The following is a 16883-nucleotide window of genomic DNA, read 5'->3' as shown; positions in this document are numbered from 1 at the left end:
GGGGCAGATTTTATTGCACTCGATTGTGCAACCGGTTCTTTGATGCTTTCCAATGCATTCAAATGCAAAAATATGTGTGAATCTGATGTTTCTATGGAAAATGAAAATGTTACATAATCCATTCAAAATGAAATTATGAAAGGATTGTATTGGAGTTCTAGTTGATAAAGAGTTGTTATGAAGAAACCTACCAATGAGATGACTAAATATATCAAGACACTTTAGTTCATGACACATGTTAATGGGAAGTCAGTGTCCAGATTATTGATAGGTAATGGATCTCTGTTACTATTTTACCCTACAAGATCCTTCAGAAGTCAAAAAAGAGCGTGGAAGACTTGATTCCTACAGAAGTCTCGGTTGCAGTTTTTTGGAGAGCCTACAAACACTTTGGGAGTCCTACATCGAATATCACTGTAGGGTCTCGATCTTCTTTATCAGCTTTCTTCGCAGTTAATTCCACTGCTAGCTTCCACGCTTTGTTAGGGAGAGATTTGATTTATACCAATCATTATGTGCCATCATCCATGCACCAGTTACTGTTGAGGTGGAGAGGGGATGATGTAGAAGTGGTACATTCTGATTCTCAATCATATCAATCTATCTATAATGCTGTAGAGGCTAGATATTATGATGGAACTTTTGGTCCTATTAAGTTTCATAACTACAAGGTGAATGACCAACCAGAGGCATTGTACATGGACACTGAGAAAATTAAAGAAGAAGTTGAAAATGTCCTCAAACCCACAACCTGTTAGAGTAGGTGCCCAGCAAACCAACTTGTGGCTCGAGCTTTTATTGACTCTAATGTAAAACAATATTTATTTTAATAACATTTTATGATTTTATTCGATTATGGCATTATACTTTATCTGTATACCCATGCAAGCTGCATAGATTTTTTTTGGAATTACTAGTGCAATCCAAACAAGAAATTCATTATCTGATCGTGGACCTAATTAGGCGATCAAAGGAGAAGAGCCATTCGTAGAGATTTACAAGAAGAGCTTTATCTACCTAAACACCGGAATAGTTTGGAGTCCAGTGTTTAGAACGCAAATGTATAATTCTAAATGTCATATGAATGTTTCTAAACACAAGACGCCTAAGAACAAAAATTTTAAACTTTCGCTGCTGCGTCTTGGGTGCGAGAAAACGATGTACAAACACAACTATGGTCCCTCCTAGATCGATGGTTCGATCAATTATTGAGGAGATCTATGATTAAATAAAGAAGGAAATAGAATTGGCTATAAATTCGGCATGGAAAACCACATTGAAACATCTGGTAGATGAGGTTCAATCTCCGGAGTTATGGGACATTGATGGGACAAAAATAATATAAGATGAAGAATGTGAAGATAACAAAGGAGTAGAGTTACGATTGAAGGATTTAGTTTTAGCTCCGGTTTCAGATGGAAGATTATTAAGAGAAGATGAGATGTTTTATGGTTGGTCAATATTGTGCATAAAGTAGGTTGTACAACCACTTTTATTATCTTTTATCTATAAAGTTGATGGTATACGAAGAAAATTTGTAAGTATGTGGGGAATAGACTTGGAAGTCATTTTCTACAAAATGTACTTATAAATAATAGTAGAACACTTGTGAATAAATAAAATTGTAGTTCATAGAGTTTTTTCTGTAGCTGTGGTTTTAAGGAAAGATATTGTTGATTTATCTTGTTTTAGTAATCAAGTTAACTGGGAAAACACCAATAAAGATTGTCATTTAATTTTAGTTGGTTGATGGTGGACAATGAAATTATGTAGTTTTTTTCATAGCAGATTTATGCTTCAGTCAATGATTATGCGTCACATCGAAAAATAGGCTATTTAGCCGTTTTTACAAATTTCTTGAAAATGGTATATCCCATAACCTCAAAATTCAATAGTGACAACACAAGTTAAAAAATATTTCATACAAAGTAGGCCTAAAGGCTGCTACCATTCATTTATTGAAAAATATATTTGTTCAGTAATACCAAATACAATCGACATCATCATCCCTGATCGAATATTTTGATGGTCGACAAGGACACATTCACTATCTAAAAACATCACCAAAACAGGTTTGAGATTACAAAAGAAAAAGAAAAATTTCTTGTCTGCAACTATATTATCCTAGTCCATGTGTTTTGAGTTTTCCTGACATGTGCAGCATTCCATTTGTATGTGCTTTGCGACTTTCAAATGTTTTGAGTCCAAACTTGATAATTTTCTCTTTCATTGGTCAATGACACTTCTATGAGCCATTCTTGGAAATTAACATTTTAGAGCCAAAATTTTCTCCATTATTTGATGAAGGTACATCGAAATAAATGCAGACAAGATCTCCAAAAAAAAGCAAAAACTATAGCGCACAAGGTTCATATGGTATGTTAAAAAAAAATCGGAGAATATCGAAATCTCATGTCTGAATCTTATCTTGAAAAATTGGAATTTTTATGAACATATACAGACACATAGAAGCACAAGTATGATCAAACAAGAAGCAAATATCTTTGGCCAGTCTTTGAATCATCGATATTGAATATTCAAGCTCATTTATATCTTAGACAACGCATAAAACTCCTTGAATGCACGTGTCTGAAAAGGACAAATAATTGTGAAAATCCGACCTACCCTAAAATAATGAGGCTAGATATGAAGGAATTTGAAAATGACAATTTTTTCAAAATTTGGTCGGTTTCGTGGCGGTGTCGTGTGCGGTGATGATGGGAAAAAAAAAGATGATCACCTTATAACAGTTGGAGAAAGTAAGGGCAACATTCATTTTGTGATGATGAATCATGATCTCGCAACGTGGGTTTAGAAGTGATGAGGGCCAGTGAGGGCGACCATAGACGAGAGACGAAGATTTTGATTCGATGAGATAAGCTTAATAGATTGAAGGATTATACGACATGAGGTCTTGGAAGTTTGGTTGAGAAAGAATTACAAAGCACGTTTTGGAGTCAAAGTGTTATATGACTGGAGCTTTTAAGAGAGAAGGTAAGATTTTGATTTTGGATCTTATATTAAAACTTAAATGGGCCCAAGAAATAAAATATGTATATAAATAGGAAAATCGCCAATTGACCAATTGCCTACAAGGGGCATTAATTTTGTCGGCCCAAATAAAATTAAAAGTTCATTGGGCTAGATTCCATGATGTTTGAATACTTGGGCTGTTTAATTGATCGATATGTGTATGACCGGAGAAGTTGACCACGATCCATAATTGATAACCATTGAAAGTGGCTGAAACTGCTCCAAGGATTTTAACAAAAACCAACAAGGATCAGAAGAAGCCTCTTGAAAAACTCATCAACAAAAGCTACAACAAAAAAGCTTCTGCAAATGATCTGAATTTTAATTTGCTTATTTCAATTTTCATTAGCATAATTTTCTTAGTTTCATTATATTCCTTCAGATTTTCTTGTAAAAAAGTTATTGCAATTCATAACAGCCTAATTCAATTATATGTTGTTCATAGAATTTTCTACAAATTTCATCATAATATTCCATTAAATTCTTAGCTTTTTGGCTGGCTGAGAGAAGTTATAACTAACAATTGAATCGGGATCCACGTCGTTTGGTTGAAGAACTCAGACTAATCACAAACTTGGGACGATCACATGCTTGAAACGCCCCACAATTTTTACAAAAAAATGTATTAACTAAAGATTTTTAAATTGGATTCTCTCACACACGTGGTTTGCATGTGGGAATTCCATTAACTTCTAAGGATGAGTTGATGAAAGAGATATTTTTCGTACAAAAACTAATGTATGAGGGGCATTAATGAAACATGAAAAATTCGAGGAACATAATTGTGAAAAAGTAGAAATTATAATAATATATTATATGTAACGTCCCGAAAATTTAAAGATCCACGTGAACCACATGCATGCAAGTTATTAAATTTCTTTGGTATTTTATCAAATTGTTTTAAAACTTTAAATGCATGTTTATTTCATTAATTTGTGCTTTAATTCATTATTTATTTAAAGTTCATGCAATCTAGGATTTTATTTAATTATGGATTTAATTATATTTTTTTATGCATTTCATGCGTGGTTATTGCATGGTAGGATTTAATTCATGAAATTTTCATAAGTTCACGCATTAAGGTTTCTAGGTGCATTTCGCGCTCGAACGAGGAACGGAGACCAAAGAATTTTCAAGAAAACTATTTTTTATTACAATATTAATTTTTATTAATTAATATAAGATGTTTAAATGTATTTTCAAGAATTAGATTTTATTGGATATTTTTACCCGTAAGATTTTTATTTTTAACGGTACGCAAATTTTATCGATTCGAGGACTTTTAAGGGTTCAGCTAATATTTTCAAAATCTTTCCAACACGAAATATTTTTCGGAAGTGCGTTTGGATTTAACGAGCCCACATTTGGACTTATTGGGCTTATTTACTTATTTTTTTCCCTTAAAAAAATAGGAGCCATTAGCTAAATTATTATCTACTTAATTAACTCCTAATTATTCCCTTAACTCCCCACTAACCTAATCACCCTTCATAACCCGCCCACCCCCTCCACTTACATTCATCCTCGTGATTTGCTGCTACAACAATTCGGTGAAGCCATTTTCCTCCTCAAGCAAAGATCTTCTTCCTTCGGTTGTTGGTTCATCGATCGTTCTTCCTTAAGCAAACATCAGGCACGCTTTATTCCATTTTTTTCTGCATCACACACGTGTTATACACTGATGTTGATATTCATGCATAAGAAATTTCGATTTAAGCCATTCCATGAAAGATCTTTTCGGTTTCATGAGGGTCTCGTTTTCTATGAATGTCACTCACGTTTTTCTGTATATTGGTGCAAAGGGCTGTGGTTATTGAGTGTCTAGAGGCTGCTAGTAAGGTCAAGTTGCTGGGAGTGGAAAGTTTACTGGTTGCGTACGGGTGTAGGGTCGTGAGAGGAATTCTTCTCGGGTGGCTAGCGTGCAAGGCTCGACCAACACGGCAAGGACCTCGCCGAGGCTTAGAACAGACCCTGGTGGGTCCAGGGGCGGATTTAGTGTAGGGCGAACGGGGGCCACGGTCCCCCCAAAAAAATTTTAAAAAATTTTTTAGCGACGGTTGTGACGGAAACCGTCGCAAAATGCGCGACGGTTTTATCAACAACCGTCGCTATATGGCGGCCACGGCCCCCCCAAATATTTAAAAAAATTTTTTGCGACAGTTATATAGAAACTGTCGCGGTTTAGCGACGGTTTTACAAAAACCGTCGCATATTTCGCGACGGTTTATTGTAACCGTCGCCATATTGCGACGGTTTTAGAGAAAACCGTCGCAAAGGTGGCCCCCCCAATGCCAAAATCCTAGATCCGCCCCTGGGTGGGTCTGAGGCAAGGCTTGGAAGGGCTCGGCTAGAGTCAGGGACGGAGCCAGAAATATGGCTTCGCCCGTACTAGAATTTTAAACTCTAAAATTTTTTAGTATTTTAAATTGATATACCCAGGCTAATATCATATTATTCTAAAAATATACAGAATTTACCTATAAATTTTTTCAAAAAAAATTGGGCCACCCGGGCACCCACATAGCTCCGCCCCTGGCTGGAGTTGGACCCATCCTAGGCGCTGTGGTTCGAAAGGGTAGAAGTTGGCTTCGGTTTGAACGCTTGGGGAAGAATAGGGAGTTGTAGGGGGTGTGACTTGCATGGGGCTGGAGCCGTGGGTTTATTGTGTCAAGTAGAGTCCCAAGGTGGTCAAGGGGAGGTCGGTTCATGAATAGTGCGTTGGGTGTGGGAAGTGGCGTGAGTTTTGGAAAAGAATGATGCGTAGGAGGATTTAGTTGCTTGTTGTAATTTTCCACCGAAAATTTTTAGGGCCCATATTGTTATTTTAATATATTTTAGTGTTTGTAAGATATGGTAAAAAAGTTGGGAAGATTTTGGTAGAGTTTCGAGGTGATTCGGGTTGAAACCGGGATCCTGGTCCAGGTTTTAAAACGAATTAGTTTAATTGAGTTTTTGGCTCTAATTTATGGCTAGGAATATTTTTAAATATGTTTTGGGATATTTTAAGGAGTTTAATAAGCTTCGGGTCAATTTTAGAGGTCCAGAGTTAAAACGAGAAGTTTTGGGTTTCTAGGGATAAAATGGTCATTTTGCACCCGCGGTGAGATTTTGGTCCTTGCAGCGCCCCGAGCACAAAATATATGATATTTTAAATGTTTATGCATCATTTTTATGATTTTTACGCAATTTCGATAAATACGTTCCATGTTTGGTTTAAAGGAAAAGTTACGTATATGCATGTTTTTATTAAGTGATGAAAATGATGCTGTTTTTGAAGGATGTGATTTGGTTGTGACTGACGATGTATATGTATATGATGAAATGAGATATGATGAGCTGAGGCCCAGGCTCAGTGGGCGGGCAATGCCGTCGCTGATGTCCCCTGCCGCCGGGTACCACAATTTTTATAGATGGATCAATCGATAGAGCTGATACGATAGAGCTGATACGAAAGTCACAACTAATGAACTGAAATCAATTAAAAAAATGTTTAAGTTTTTGATGACACGATGAGATGTTTTGACACGTATATGATGATATGAGATGACATGATTTGACACGACATGATTTCATACGACACATTTATGTTCATGCTTTTAAGTTCATGAAAGTTATGTTGAATATGATATTTTTCACTGCTGTGTGCTACGTATATGTATTTGTTATTACTGGTATAGGTGTGTTGAGTCTTTAAACTCACTAGGCATGTGTGATGCAGGTGTGTATGTTGATCAAGGGACCGGAGGTGCCGTAGACTGAGTAGGCAGGCAGGATGTGCGGTGACACGACCCGAGGACCATTATTTTTCCGCATATTGAATCATGTTTTTTTAGAGAAGTTACACATTTTTATATGTGATGATATTACTATTTTTACACGTTTACGTTTCCGTTGATTTTGGATAACGTTAGTTATTTTTTAAATGCGTCCTTCTTGTTGGCAAATGAATACGTTTAAATGTTATTTTGTAATTGCGAGCTTTTAAAAAAAACAAAAAATATTTCCGCACCTTAAAATAAGTAGACGTTTCATTATCCCACTGTCTTCTTTTATTTCTCTCACTATTCATGATAAGAATAGCACAGAGAAATTACTTTGGTTTATGGATGTGAATAAAAAAAACAAACTCATCAACTTGATTAAAGAAAAAAATTAATATCTGATGTGATCCTGTTGAAATGGGTGAGCCGGGTAAGGAGCTCCAACGGATCAGATCAACAATTTATAATGTTTGGGAATTTTGAACGGAGACAATGGCTTGAACAACACCTGCAAACAATAAAAAGAACTCGTGAATGGGCGCCGGAGGAGTTTACGACGTAGCCACCCCGATGATAAAGTCAGGAGATTGTAAGATGATGAATTTCGAGCAATATTTGAGGAAAAATACGTAGAGTGCTTAAAGTTAAAAGGTTTTTCCTTTATTTTCTTTTTTCGGCCCTTTAAATGACATTAATACCTGCTATTTATAGGAGAGGAATGGGTAGTTACCTCGGTTTCCGAGTCATCTACTAAGTCGGTTTACCATACTAGCTTCTGATGACTTCTCGGACACTCCAAACTCAAGTTGTTCTGACAGATTGGATTGCCTGTAATGATCACACTCGAGTTTGGTTCACTTATCGAGGTAGCGCTATTCTCGAGGTTGCCCGAGTGGTAAAGTAACCGGGAACTTAACTCGGACAGGTGAGAAGCACCCGGCCAACTCTATGAGGGCCCGGGTTAATAGTAAAGAATTGCGGACACCACCACTCTGCCCGGGAAGGGGAGTTTTACCCGGATGCTCCTGAAACCGATCCTGACTATGACCCGGATCCTAATGGGGTATCAATATCTATAATTTATTTCTAAAATTTATCTTAACTTCCCATTCTTTCACTTATCGTGCAACCGTTTTTTTATTATATATATTTCCACTGTTTCAAATTGCACCATCAAAATCTCCTTCTATTCATCTCCCCATGACCATTTCTCATTCCACAAATAATATTTCGTACTCAAATTTTTTTTTAAAATAAAAAAGCTAATGCTACAAGAGAATTGACCATATTTGTCAGGACATCATTATCCATTTTTAATTATATTATTATAAATTCTATCTCTTAATAATTTTATAAGATCACATGCTTATAGTATTCATTAAGTATATGCGCGACTGTTAGTCTAATGGTAATTTCGAATCTTGGCAAATTTTTCTCATAAATATATCCTACATCCATTTCAAAAATAAATACTACATTTCTTTTTTCACTCTTTTCGAATTATAGTTTACTTTTTATATTTATATTATTTTCTCAGTTCTTTTACCAATCTATCCTCATTATTAAGCATATTAACTAACTTTAATATTTTTTATACCAATAAAACAATATTTAAATAACAGTAAAATGGATAAATTCTCTTGTTCCGATAATTTATTAATTTCCGTGTCTTTACGATTTAAGTCATTTAAGAATTGTATTTGGGTCTCATATGTATATGCCTTTACAAATTTAGTCATTTATGTTGTCGAATTTCAGTTTTATTTTGTACTTTTTCAATACGCGAGAATTTTAGTCATTTTCACCGAGATTGCTGACATGACACTACACATATCAGAGCCGCATGGTGGTGGGAGTTTATTATGCTTATAGCAGAGACATGAGGAAAATGTTGGTGTACATTTTTCTTATAACTAACGAGCAGAGGAAATTTATATTTTTTTGTTTTGATGCTAAAAATGTTTATTGTTATCATACAATTTAAACAATTCATAGGGTCTTCTAGAATAGTTTTGTAAGGTCTAGAAATTCAAACGACGTAACCTGACTGCACGTAAATCTAGGGTTTTGCTGAAATATGTGTTTAATTATTTTTAATGCATGATCATGACATGAAAATGTGTTTTATTTCTACTGAGGATAGTTAAGGAAACATGTTTTTATTAAATAATTATTTTTAATTATTTAATATATGAAGTAAATATGTGTGATTTTTGAAAAACATCATTTGTAGGGTATTTTTATTCATCGAATAATATTTTAAACCGGTATGCAATTTTTAGCAAATCAGAGGAATTTTTGAGGGTTCGGATAATATTTTAAAAAACGTACCTAAACGAAATATTTTACAGGAGTGTGTTTCCGCTTACTGAGACTAATTTAATGCAGAATGAGCCAAATATCCTACTCAAAACTCATTATTTTAATTAAACGCCCATTATACACTAATTATTATAAATAACCCTACCTCCAAAAACCCTAAACACCACACATACATTTCGGCCGCCCCTCTCGCTACTCCAGCAGCAGATTTTCGTGAAGTTCAGTAGCCATTCCCCTTGGCTTTTCTCTAAAATTTTCAATGGAACTCCTCACCGTCCCTCCGGTACCCATTCTACGTGATTATATCGAGGTTTTCGAGCGTAAATACACAAAGGCATGCCCTATACCTTGTATTTCTCATCATTCACATCAATATATGTTTATTTGTATGTATCTGCATGAGAAATAATTACATCTATCAAGTTGCATTGGATTTACATGATTTTGACACGAAATATGCATACATTTTGAAATGTTACTCACGTTTTACATTGCTTGTGTGTAAGGGACTGCTAGATCTCGACTCCTAGGGGCTGTACACGTCAAGATTGGAGAGGGCTAGGTGTATAGATCGGTGTTGGGGTTGGTGGGCCGATCAGATCTTGTTTTGTTGAGGTTGGCTAGGTGGAGATCGGGCTAAGGAGGAGAGGTGGTTGTGCAAGGGTCGAGCCGGGCTGAAATTTGGGAAATTTTGGTTAAGTTTCAGGTTAAAACCGAGACCCCAATCCAATTTTAAAAGAAATCGTAAAAGTTACTGAATGAACTCGAGTTTACGTCAAGTAAATGGTTATAAATATGTTTTGAGGTGTTATAATAAGTTTTGTTGGCTTCGATTGAAATTTTGGAGTCCAGGGGTAAAATGGTCAATTAGGGTTTCTAGGGGAAAAATGATCATTTTGCACTCGGGTCGAGTTAATAGTCCTGGGAGCGCCCTGATCACCAAAATGCATGTCTAAAGTATATATGTCTATTATGGACATGAATTTTATGAAAATAAGAAAAATACATTGCATGCTTGTTTTTAAGAAAATATACGTATATGCACGAATTTTTTAAGTAATGAATACGATGACATGTTTTGAAGGAGGTGAGTTGGTTGTGACTAATACAAACACGGACACGAACACGAACACGTACATGTAAGGCCAATGATCAATGAATGGGTTGAAAGTGCTTTCAAAAACTTAAGGGTTGAAAAAGCAATTTTCGAAAATTACTAGGGTCAAATGGTGTAATTTTCAAAGGATTTCTAAGATTAAATTAACATTTTCAAGAATTTGGGTAATTAATGATACAAAATCTCCTTAAGTCTCAACACGATAGGATTTGTCAGTATGTTTGGTCATAGAAAAGATATTTATTTCAGTGGTAGCCACGTATGAATTGTTAGATTCCGGAGCTGCACATTTGTTTATATCTGAGACATTTGTCAAGCGACTAGGTATCATACGAGAGGCCATGGATTTGGGATTCAGAAGTTCAATTCATTCCAACGATCAGATGTTTACCTCGCAGATACTGAATAGTTTGGAGCTTCGATTGCAGAAAAATGTGGTACATGCAGTTCGTCGTAGTTTTCCTAGACAACATTCTGATCTATTCGAAGAGCAGAGAGGAGCAGAGTCAGCACTTGAGGATGGCGCTACAGACTTTTCAGGACAGAAAGTTGTATGACAAGTTCAGCAAGTGCCAGTTCTAGCTAGACAGAGTGGTGTTCTTGGGCCACATCATATCTCGAGATGGAGTTGAAGTTGACCGCAACAAGGTTGAGGCAGCCAGAGATTGGCCAGTGCCTAAGAGTGTGACAGAGATGCGCAGTTTCTTGGGACTAGTTGGGTACTACAGGAAGTTCATCCAGGGTTTTTCTTCCACTGCAGTGCCAATAACCGCCTTGACAAAGAAGAATGTGAAGTTTGTTTGGGTACCGGAGCGCTAGGAGAGCTTTGATAGACTGAAGCAGACATTGACTTTAGCGCCAGTCCTATCTATGCCATCAAGGGGAGTTTGTTCTATACGCGGATGCTTCGAAGCTCGGTTTGGGCACGATTTTGATGCATCATGACAGAGTTATAGCCTATGCGTCTAGATAGTTGAAGGTTCATGAGAAGAATTATCCGACTCATGACCTTGAGCTGGCAGGAGTAGTATTCGCCCTGAAAATTTGGAGGCACTATTTGTATGGAGAGAAGTGTAAGATTTTCACCGATCACAAGAGTTTGAAGTACTTCTTCACACCGAAAGAGCTGAACATGAGGCATCGGAGATGGTTGGAGTTAATGAAGGACTATTACTGCGACATTAGCTACCATTCGTGTAAGGCTAATGTGGTTGCAGATGCCCTGAGCAGGAAGAATGCAGTGATTGCTCAGTTGTCGATACAGAGACCATTGCAGGCAGAGATTCAGAAGTTTGAGCTTGCAGTTTATGTCAGGGGCGATGCTCCTAATCTTTCTACCCTGACAGTACAATCGACACTGAGGGACATGATTTGAGCAGGGCATACTTCTAATGAGTATGTACAGAAGTGGAGACAGAGAGATGATTCCAAGGCCCTTAGGTTGTACTTAGTTGAGGATGGCATAGTCAGGTATCGTGGCCGACCATGAATTCCTAGCGGTGATTCCCTGAGATAAGATATTATGAGGGAGGCCACAACACCGCGTATTCAATTCATCTAAGGAGTACGAAGATGCATAAGGATCAGTAGACTTTGTACTGGTGGCTAGGCATGAAGCGAATTATTTTGCGTTTCGTGTCTATATGTTTGACGTGTCAGTGGGTTAAGGCAGATCATTAAAGACCTACAGGAAAGCTGAGACAGCTCCCCATTTCCGAGTGGAAATGTGAGAATATCGCCATGGATTCTGTGACAGGACTACCGAGGATAACTGCAGGGTATAATGCCATTTGGGCGATTGTTGATCAGCTTACCAAGTCAGCACATTTTCTATCGATCAAGAAGACTTTCAGCATGACTTAGTATACAGAGCTATATATCAGAGAGATAGTCCATAATGCATGGGATTCCAGTGTCCATCGTGTCAGAAAGGGACCTGAGATTCACGTCTACATCCTAGAAGAGTCTGTATCCAGCATTGGTTACTAAGTTGCTATTCAGTACAACATTCAATCCTCAGACCTACAATCAGTCTGAGAGAGTGATTCATGTTACAATAGATGTCCTGCAAGCCAACGGTTGGCTAGAAAATTTATTAACTCAAGTGTAATAAACCATCTTTATTTTAATATAATTTAACTTTTTATGGTCTTGTTTTAATTTATCTGTATACCTATGCAATCAACATAGATAAAGTCCTTGATTATAATTTAATACAAATAAATCGTAATTCGATGTTGAAATTCATTTGTGAACATTGTATAATCTAAATTCGTTCCTAGTCGATTAAGCTGTCTAAAAAATGGATAAAGGTCGCTTGAGCTCGAGACTAGCATCTGTGATGTTGTGTATCACGTTTCTTGATAAGGGCATAGAGATGTCCAAACATGAAGATGAGTAGTCATATGATGATTATACCGAACTACCCTCCCTTGGACTTTCCAAGTGGTTATCATTAATCGAGGGGATAAGTCTGTGGTTATGATAGTACACCATTATTCCTTACGACCCAAGACAACACTGAGGCTCTATTGGTGTACTAGTCTTTTAGTACACCATTGGGCACGAGAAAACCGAGATCCAACATCAGACCTTGGAAGACCTACTCAGAGCTTGTGTGATCGACTTCCAGTGCAGCTGGTAGTCGAACTTACCTCTCATGGAGTTTAGGTACAACAACAACTATCGGGCATCTATTGGTATTGCTCTATATGAGACACTTTATGGGAGAAAGTGTAGGTCACCAGTCCCTTAGAACGAGATAGGGGAAGGAGCAGAGTTTGGGCAAGCCATTATAAGACACACTTTAGAGCTAGTGGTCAAGATTCGGGACAAGATGAAGACCGCTCAGAGCCGGCAGAAGAGTTATGCAGATCAGCGGCACATGGACCTAGAGTTTGCCGTGGCTGATCATGTATTTGCGAAGGTCACATCGATGAATGGTGTGGTGACATTTGGTAAGAAGGGAAAACTCAATCCTAGATTTATAGGACCATTCGAGATGCTAGAAAGATTTGGGACACTAGTTTACAGAGTAGCATTCTTGCAGAATCTGACGGGAGTTCATAACGTGTTCCACGTCTTGATGCCTGCAGAAGTACATGTCGAACCCTTTGCATATACTTAACTATGAGACTCTGCCGCTGATGCCAAACCTGTCTTGCGAGGAGAGACCTACCCGGATATTGGACAGACAGGAGAGGGGCTCCGAAACAAAGTGATCCAGATGGTCAAAGTCAGATGGCTGAAACATTCCGAGAAGGAGGCTACTTGGGAGACTGAAAAAGAGATGAGAAATCGCTACCCGGAGTTATTCGGTACATTTTAAAATTTCGAGGACGAAATTTATTATAAGGGAGGAGCAATTGTAAGGTCTAGAAATTCGAACGACGTGACTTGACTGCACGCAAATCTAGGATTTTGCTGAAATATGTGTTAAATTATTTTTAATGCATTAAATGAATAATCATGACATGAATAGGTGTTTTAATTCTTGGGTTGTTAAGATTTCACGTATAGGGCTTTTAGCAGTATTTCACACTCGAACGAGAAACGAAGACTGGGGACAGTAAAGGAAACATGTTTTTATTAAATAATTATTTTTAATTATTTAATATATGATATAAATATATGTGATTTTCGAAAATGGACCTTTGTAGGGTATTTTTACTCATCGAGTCATATTTTAAATCAATATACAATTTTAGCAAATCAAAGGACTTTTTGAGGGTTTGATCAATATTTTCAGAAGCGTACCTAAACGAAATATTTCACGGGAGTGTGTTTGGGCTTAACGGGACTACTTTAATGCATAATGGGCCAAAAATCCTACTCAAAACTTATTATTTCAATTAAGGGCCCATTATACACTAAATATTATAATTAACCCTACCTCCCAAAACCCTAAACACCACACACACATTTCGGCCGCCCCTCTCCCTACTCCAGCAGTAGATTTTCGTGAACTTCAGCAGCCGTTCTGTTAGGATCGGTTGATAGGTTGAGATGTGTTTAGAAGGGAGGGTTGAATAAACACTCACGATTTTATCGTCTTTTCGAATGAAGTGTCAGTTTTGTAACAAACTGAAACTAGGAATCTTGTCAGTCAATGAAAATCAGTTTAACTGATAACAGTTGCGAAAATAAACTGATTAAAAGATAGAATAAATAACTGAAGTAATAACACAATGATTTATGGATGTTCGGAGATTTGAAATACTCCTAGGTCACCCCTTCTATCACAAGGATATGATATGTACTAAAAGACTTTGATCGATACAAATCTTGTACAAACCCACTTCAGTTTGGACTTAACACTACCAAAACTGAAACTCTTAGTTTACTAAATATCTCCCAGTTTTTCGAATGAACTTAGCACAACTGATCTAGTTAAATTTCAAATAAACAATAAACAGTTTGTGTTTATATGCTCGAAAAGTAGCCTCAAATGCTACAGATGAATCTGATAATTGTGAGCTTTTTGATTCTTCAATAAGAGCGATAAATTCATCATGGTAACATTAAGCTTAAGATAATAGATCGATTGTTTCTTCGGATGCTCTTCTCACCTATTTATAGGCTTCTCTTCAACGGTAAAATTAAATATTATTTGAATCTTTATATCCTTTGATTGCCACGTCAATATTTTTCTAAAAATCGTGCACTGTAAGCTCTGAAATACGGCGTTCTACTACGAGTTGCAGTTTGCTTTGTACTGTTGTCGGTTGAATGTAATTTTCAACAACTGATGACGTGTACAGCTGAATGATCAGCTGATTCGTTGGTAAGCTCACAACTGAATATATCAACTGATTAGTTTCCAACTAATCAGTCAGTTGTATTCGTAAGTTCAGTTCAGCTAGTTTCAGTTGCCTTCGATAAACTGCGCATTAATCTTCAGTTAGGCAACTGACAGTTTAGTAGCTACTTGATCAGTTAGTCCAATAAATTAATCACTTAGTTTGTCAAACAACCGAAATTAATTTTCCAACAATTTTCCCCTTTTTGGTGTTTGACAAAACTTGTAAAGTATGAACTGATCAACTGAACTCAAAAAAATATTCTTCGAATTCATTGTAGATAAAATAATTCTTCTAATGTACAGATTCCTCCAAAGAATGAAAATCAGGAACTAATATATGTACAGATTCATACAAAGATTAAAGAATAAAGATTTTTTGTTAAGTCTTCAACCAATAACTGAAATCAGTTGATCTTCATATCTTCTTCTTCCCTTTGTCTTCTTATGTCTCTCTAATTTGCCCCTTTTTGTCAAGCACATCAACTTTCTTTGATAGGATTCGAATATCTGCTTCAATATCTGATACATCATTCATCATAATATTCTGCAGCACATCCATCCTTTTAGTGACTTTACTCTCCAGAAAATCAAATCGTCTGCTGACTAATACTTAGAGTTTGGAAATGAGATTCAGTCGACAGCCTATCTTTCTTGATTTCTTCCATCTGGAGAAAGAGAGAAGTCACACTCTGATTTGATTTGATTCAGTTTGTTCGATGTGAACTCATTGTTAGAGTTGAACTTCAAAGAATATGCAAGCTGAGTTGAATGTATTGCAGAAATAGCATTCATCATACTGACGAGGTTGGATTGAACAATTTGAAGTTCTTTAAATATGGCATCAATGTCGGAAATCCCAGGAGACATGGCTCGGAAGTGATGCGAACACGGGTCGTAAAGCCCCAAGGAAAACATGGGATCCTTTGCAGTTGCCGGAGGGACCAGTCACGAGGGGACGACTAAAGAAATTCAAGGAGGCACTACAGGGAGTCATGAGCAAGCATGAAGGGGTCGAGATGCATGTGAGTACGTTTGGAGGCCAACGAAATATTATTCAAGCATTGTTGGAGAAACCCGAGGCTACACGGACCTCCACACGAACCTGCACACGGGGTCCGTGTCCTTTACAACCTGAGATGAGCTATTCCAGTACCTGCACGGACCTGAAGACAGACCCAGGCACGAGGTCCGTGCCCTATTACATTGGCGAAGACAGTGTCTACACGGACCCGTACACGGAGGTGAGCACGGGGTCCGTGTCCCTTGTTTCCAGCTGAAGTTTATTCTCGAGTGTACACGGACCCGGACACGGAGGGCCACACGGGGTCTGTGTCCTAGAGTTTTGGGTGAGAAAAAATTACCTTCTTTAGAGTTTTATTTTGTTAGGAAACTAGATTTTTTTTATCTTTTTGATATAAGACATATCTTGGACGAAATTTTATACACAATACACATATATTTTTGAGTTTTATCAAACTTGTGAGATTTTCTCTCAACTTTTTCAAAGCTTAGCTTTGTAAATCCAAAATCAAACTTATCTAAGTTTCTAACTTTGTGGCGTTTGTCGATCGTTCTTGTGCGGATTTTCGTAGGCATCGTTCTTCGAAGGTTCGTTCTAATTTTCGATTGTTATTCCGTGTTTATTTGTTGCTAGACTTTTCATAGTTTAGAGGTGAATATCACAACCATACTTGATTCAAAAGATCAAGAAAACACACGAATCTTATTATCGTAATTGAATAGAGGGTGCGATTCACTTTTAATCGAGTTTGCTATTTATTCGTGTCAAGATTCACATCAGGAAGTTTCTAGAATCTGCTTCCTTTCCTGTTGAGTAAATACAATTATA

Source organism: Primulina eburnea, chromosome 16 (assembly GCF_022965805.1).
Source record: "Primulina eburnea isolate SZY01 chromosome 16, ASM2296580v1, whole genome shotgun sequence".
Taxonomy (NCBI): Eukaryota; Viridiplantae; Streptophyta; class Magnoliopsida; order Lamiales; family Gesneriaceae; genus Primulina; species Primulina eburnea.
This window is presented reverse-complemented; position numbering follows the sequence as displayed.